The sequence below is a fragment of the Aptenodytes forsteri genome, unplaced genomic scaffold, assembly GCF_000699145.1.
Source record: "Aptenodytes forsteri isolate BGI_AS27 unplaced genomic scaffold, ASM69914v1 Scaffold574, whole genome shotgun sequence".
In the NCBI taxonomy this organism is placed as follows: Eukaryota; Metazoa; Chordata; class Aves; order Sphenisciformes; family Spheniscidae; genus Aptenodytes; species Aptenodytes forsteri.
In genome coordinates this window covers 148,618-154,699 of record NW_008794538.1, presented here as the reverse complement: position 1 = coordinate 154,699, position 6,082 = coordinate 148,618, and positions in this window count along the sequence as shown.

Below are 6,082 nucleotides of genomic sequence, written 5' to 3'. Positions count from 1 at the left end.
GGCCGACTGTGGATCCCGGGTGGAATCATAATGTAGATGCAGACTACAGACAATTACAATTAGACAGACAAGGCTTAGAAGAGGCTGTATGTTTGGCAGGACAAAAAACTGCAATTTGGTCTAAAATAAGGGAGTGTCAACAGAAGCCTGAGGAACACACCTCAGCTTTTCTCTCTGGATTGTTAAAACAAGTCAGATTTTTTGGAGGAGGAATAGACCCAGAAGCAGAAGATAATCGACCTCTAATGGTCTCTACTTTTGTGGATCAAACAGCTCTGGATATTAAAAAATATTTTTCTAAACATGTCCCCAACTGGCTGGGGAAGTCAATGGATGAGGTAGTGTGTTTGGCTATGTTTGTATACAATGGTCAAGATGAGGAAAGGGTTAAAGAAAAGAGACGTCAGAGGAAAAAGGAAGTAAGTGTGGTTGTGTCTGTGCTGAGAGAAGGGTTTGGAGTAAGTCGAGGGAGAGGCCAGGGAAGAGCCAGAGGAGGTAGATGGCATCAAAGTGAACGTGATGTCCATCTGGGAGGAATCAGATGAATATTGCCGAACAGCAACGACGGGAGGAGGGAGACTCACACGAATCTTGGAGTATATATGGGTGTTGGAGTATTAAACTGAATCATAAGGGTCAAACTGTGTGATGGTCAAATTGTGTGATAAATAGAAGACAAGGAAATACCATTCCTAGTGGACAAAGGAGCCACTATGTCATTTTTGAATTTCAAGCCTAAGGGGCAATTCTCAACCGATAGAGTATTGGTTCAAGGAGTCACGGGAAAAAAAAAAGTTGCTTAGCCAGCCAATGTTGCTACGGATAGGTGGCCAGGGCGTGGGGAAGATTTGTGATCACAGAAGAATCACCTGTGTGTTTGCTGGGACGAGACCTATTACAATCCCTAAATGCCCAGATCTGTCTGTCCCCAGAAGGGGTAGAACTTACAGTAGCAGCGGTCTGTCTCACTGCTGAAAACTCTCCCAAAATTCCTGGGGTTCCACCTGAATTTAGTAAAGTACCTTCAAAATTGTGGAGCTCCTCCAGAACGGATGTGGGTTTATTGAAACCAGCACAATCGGTCTCCATAAAAACAAAGGGAGGAAAGCCCGTAGCAATCAAGCAGTATCAAATTCCCAGGAAAGCAGAAAAAAGTATTCAGAAACAAATCGACCAATATCTGAAAATAGGGGGTTTACGATCATGCAATTCCCCGTATAATACCCCTATTTTACCTGTAAGCAAAAATAGGTTAGACAAGGAAGGAGATCCAGAATATCAGTTTGTACAGGATCTCAGAGCAATAAATCAACATGTACCTCATCCGGTGGTTCCAGACTCATCAACAAGATTATTACAAATTCCACCTTGGGCAAAATACTTTACTGTTATTGATTTAACAGCTGCATTTTTTAGTATTCCTACAGCAGAAGACAGCCAGCATCTGTTTGCATTTACATGGAGAGGCCAACAATTAACATGGACCCACTTGCCCCAAGGGTTCACTGGGTCTCCTACAATATTCTCCCATTTGCTTAAAGATGACTTGAAAGATATTATATTACCTGGAGGTTCTATACTTGTACAATATGTAGGTGATTTGTTACTTGCCAGTAAGACATACGAAGATTGCTTGAAAGATACTATTTGTCTATGTACTGCTTTAGCAGAAAAAGGTCACCATGCATCTTTCTAAGCTTCAGCTGTGTCAGCAGGAAGGAAAAGATTTAGGATTTATATTAAAAGAAGGACAAAGATTAGTAGACCCAGAATGGGTCCAGACTATTATAGAAATACCTCAACTGATAACAAAGAAAAAACTGCGAGGATTTTTAGGCGCAGTAGGACACTGCAGACCCTGGATAACAGGGCTAGGGGAGTTAAGTAAGCCGTTGACAGAAGCTACCAAGGCAGAGGAAATGGAGCCTGTACGTTGGGGTCCAGAGAGAGGAAAGGCTTTCCAAGCTATAAAAGGAGCTTTAGTTTCCGCTCCAGCACTGGGATTGCCGCATTATTCCAAGCCTTTTGAACATTTGTGCACAAGAACAAAGGAGTAGCCAGCGGAGCCCTTACTGAATAGCTAGGTCCACAACGCCGCCCTGTGGCTTATTACTCAACTGGATCCTGTAGCGGCAGGGAATCATTCCTGTGTTACAGCGATAGCAGCAACAGCGATTGTCACAGAAAAAAGCAGACCATTGGTCCTGGGTCTCCCAACAACCGTGTGTGTCCCACATGAAGTAGAACTGATTTGTAAGCAACATGCTGCACAAGCATTGTCCCCACAAAGAGCGCATCACCATGAATTAACAATTTTAAATGCAGATATTACTTTAAAAAGATGTAATGTTTTGAATCCAGCAGCTTTACTGCCTGTTCCCTCTGATGGTGAGCCGCATCATGGTTGTGCTAGAGTAGTGTTTCACTCCAGCCACCTACGGGAAAAATCTGCAAGATCAGCCCCTAGAGAACTCGGATCTAATCCTTTTCACCGATGGATCGTCACAGTAAGTGAATGGAAAACGACACACGGGCTACACCATGGTGAGACGCTTAAGAGGTACTTGAAGCAGAGCTTCTACAACCCTCGGTGAGTGCCCAAGGGGCTGAATTAACCGCATTAGCAAGAGCAGCCTGGTGGGGACATAATCAGCAGGTAACTATTTATACTGATTCTAAATATGCTTTTGGAGTGTGTCTGCAACAGGTATGCTATGGAAAGAATGAGGGTTCCTTACCTTGGTGGGAAAGAATATTTCTAATGGAACTGAAATCTGAATGCTGTTGGAAGCTATTAAGCTTCCAAGGGAAATCGCTGTAGTATACTGCCCAGCTCATATGAAAGGCTCCAGAGAAATTGAAATAAATAATGAATTGGCAGATAAAGCAGCTAATGCCGCTGCCCGCTGGCCTGTACGTGAGTGTACCACCATAACAACTCCCTCTGCTGATGATTGGCCAGATATCAATAATCCAGCACAAATATATGCAGAGGTTATTCAGGAAGAACGGGCTCGATGGGAAAGTTGGGAGACTGTGGAAGATTAAACTGGAATTTGGACTATTGGGGGAAAACCCATTTTACCAAGAAAATATTTAATGACTTTGTCTAGGTGGTTTCATGATGAAACACATAGAGGGATGACAGCAATTGTTAACCAGATTGAGAAAATGTGGGCAGCCCCCGGCACACATACGGCAGTAAAAAGGATTGTGAGTTCTTGTCCCACATGTTGGAAGTTTTCTGACACAAAACCCAAACAGGAGGCCGCAGGACGACCATGAGCATACTTCCCATTCCAAAGACTGCAAATTGATTATGCTGACATGCCTTCTGTGAGCAGATTTAAGCACCTGGATCAACTCTCAGGATGGGTAGAAGCTTTTCCCACCAGGAAAACTGATACTGCAGGAGTGGTCAAAGCAGTCTTGCGGGAAATCATTCCCAGATACGGAATACCTGAAACCATAGAATCCAATAGGGGTTCTCATTTTTCAGCAGGAATACTAAACAATATCTATAAAAGTTTAGGAATACGGTGACAAATACATGTTCCATGTCATCCGCAGTCCTCAGGACAGGTGGAAAGAATGAACAAAACTCTCAAAAATAAAATTGACTCTCAAAAATAAAATTGCTCAAACTTGTAGTCAGGTAGGTTTGAAATGGCCTGAAGTTTTAGGAATAGTGCTATGGGATATTAGAAATACCCCTTGCCAACCTCTAGGGTTGTCACCAGCAGAAATAGTGTTTGGCAGGCACTTAGCTGTACCTGGGACCTTTGTCCCCACTAGGACCAGCCTCTTAGATGGAGACAAACAAGTTACCAAGTTTGTATTGTGTTTGATTGATTGGTTCTATGACATATGGCAAAGCAAGGCTTAATCACAATCCAAACAAAAATTACTAATAGGATAAATAATATTCCAATAATAAGAGCTTTCATTAATATTTTTGCAAATTTAAGGATGGTCTCCAACTAAACAGATCAGAAAGTGAAAATCCATCAGGAGATATTGCAATTTGATGTAACGGTTGCAAATGTTCAGAAATAACACGGACGTCATGTTCAATTTGTCAAGATTTGTTAACATTGGTGCAACAGGTGGAATAAATGAATGCACAGATGCCTCCTTGTTGCAGGATAAGCACAGCAAGTGCTAGACAGTTTTGTTCTACTATAATGCTAAAGAAGAAACTTCTTGTTGCAAGGCTCAAATGGCATCTACTGTGCGATTGTCTGTGGCTTCCATGGTAGCGGATAGATTTATAAGAGCTCTTTGTAGTTCATTTACCCCGAGTCTGGGAATTAAGGGTCAGATTAGTCATCTCCATCCGGAATCATGGGGGGTTCCTCATATACTGGGGTGAAGAGGTGGGGAGCAGATCTATGCATGTGCAAGGGGCAGCATTAAGCCCCCCCTGCCTCCTGCTGCACATATAACCACAAGCAGAGGCACTGTGAAATGAACACCAAACTTCTAATGAATTAAGCAATAAATAGAGAAATGGCAGAGGACTGTGGCTGGAGCGGGTGGGTCCAGGTCGCATGTCACAGGGATCCATGTCCATGCCTTCTCCATCAACAGCAAGCGGGGGAACTTTGCCCCCTTGCATCCCCTGGGCTTCTGGCTTGCTTGCTGGGCCCATCGTTGCTGTCGGATGTGCTCTGCCTGCTGCTGCCCACTGGCTCCCCACTGCTGCCTTCTTGTTGCCCGCGGCTGCCTGACACTGTACTGTCCCCATCTGGCTTCCCCTCCCACAATGTTTTCCATTGTTTTACCACCCAGCACACCACTACCTTCTTCTTCTTGGCTGGAATATTGTCCTACAGGGAAGTCTATTCTGCATTGTGGGTGCCGGCTGGCACAGGGCGCTTGGCCTGCTTCAGGCAGCAAGAATGCTTTGCAAAGTTTTACTCTGATTAGTAATCGGTAGCGTGGGTGCTAGTGATCAGTCAAGTCGTCTTGTACCTGAACGATTGAAGGGTGTAAGAACCCTGTGTAAAGCCACATTCAGGGTGCCCCAATTGGGCTGGGACACGGCATGCACATGAGAAAATATTTGCCCCTGTAATTCTATACTTTGCGTCCTAGCCTCTCGCCTCGGTCAGCACGGGCTGGTTGCAAATTTTTCCTGACACCGGCTCGGGGCTCACCTGTGGGCAGGGGGTTTTGCTGGATGAGGTCCAGGCAGTGCCAGACAAGGCCGTAGAGCGGGTGGAGCGAGCTGGGCAGCTGGCGCAGTGCCAGTTCTGGGACCTCGGCATGCAGGCCCCGGCCAGCGATGCCCACTCGCCGGCCAGGTGCGAGCTGAGTTTTCTGTGCTCAGCCAGTCCCTGCCTGGCCCCGCAGGGCGATGGTGGCTCCTTCCGAAGGCTGGATACAGCTCGCCGGCAGTGATGCTGGTTCTGGGGCAGTGATGGTGATGCTGGTACCAGGGCAGTGATGGAGGCCTCCGTCCTCCTGGCGCTGATACTAATCAATGCGGTTTCTCCACGGGCGCCCACCACCCAGAGCGATGCCCATCCCCAGCCCAGCTCAGCCACCTGCAGGGTGGGCAGGGGCTGCGTTAACCCCCCTGTACCCTCTCCCGCTGCGCAAATGACTGCAGGCAGACAGAGGCACTGCAAAGCAAACACCCAACTCTTTTAATGAATTAAGCAAAAAATAGGGATCTGGGAGAGGGCTGGGGCTGGAGCGGGTGGGTGCAGGTCTCTGCCTCCAGATCTCCTCTGCACATGGGTGCTACAGGGACAGTGCTGGACCAGTAGGTTATAGGTAGCCATACTTGTTGGCTATCTCCATGTCGGTCTCCCTCTGCACAAAAAACTGCAGCTGTCCCAGTGACATCTGCAGGGCCGCCTGCTCCTGCTCCCTGGGCCAGCGCTTCTTCATGCGCTTGGGCTGCTGCTCGGGTGCGATGGGCACCGACTCCTCCTGCTCCTCCAGTGGGGTGGGTGCAGCCGTGAGGCCCGCCCAGGGCCCGATGGACAGCACAGAGTTGGCAGGAGGGCATGGTAGCAGCGGTGGCATGCACAGCTGCTGCGGCAGCCCCCCCCGTGGGGGTTTTCCCCCCCCA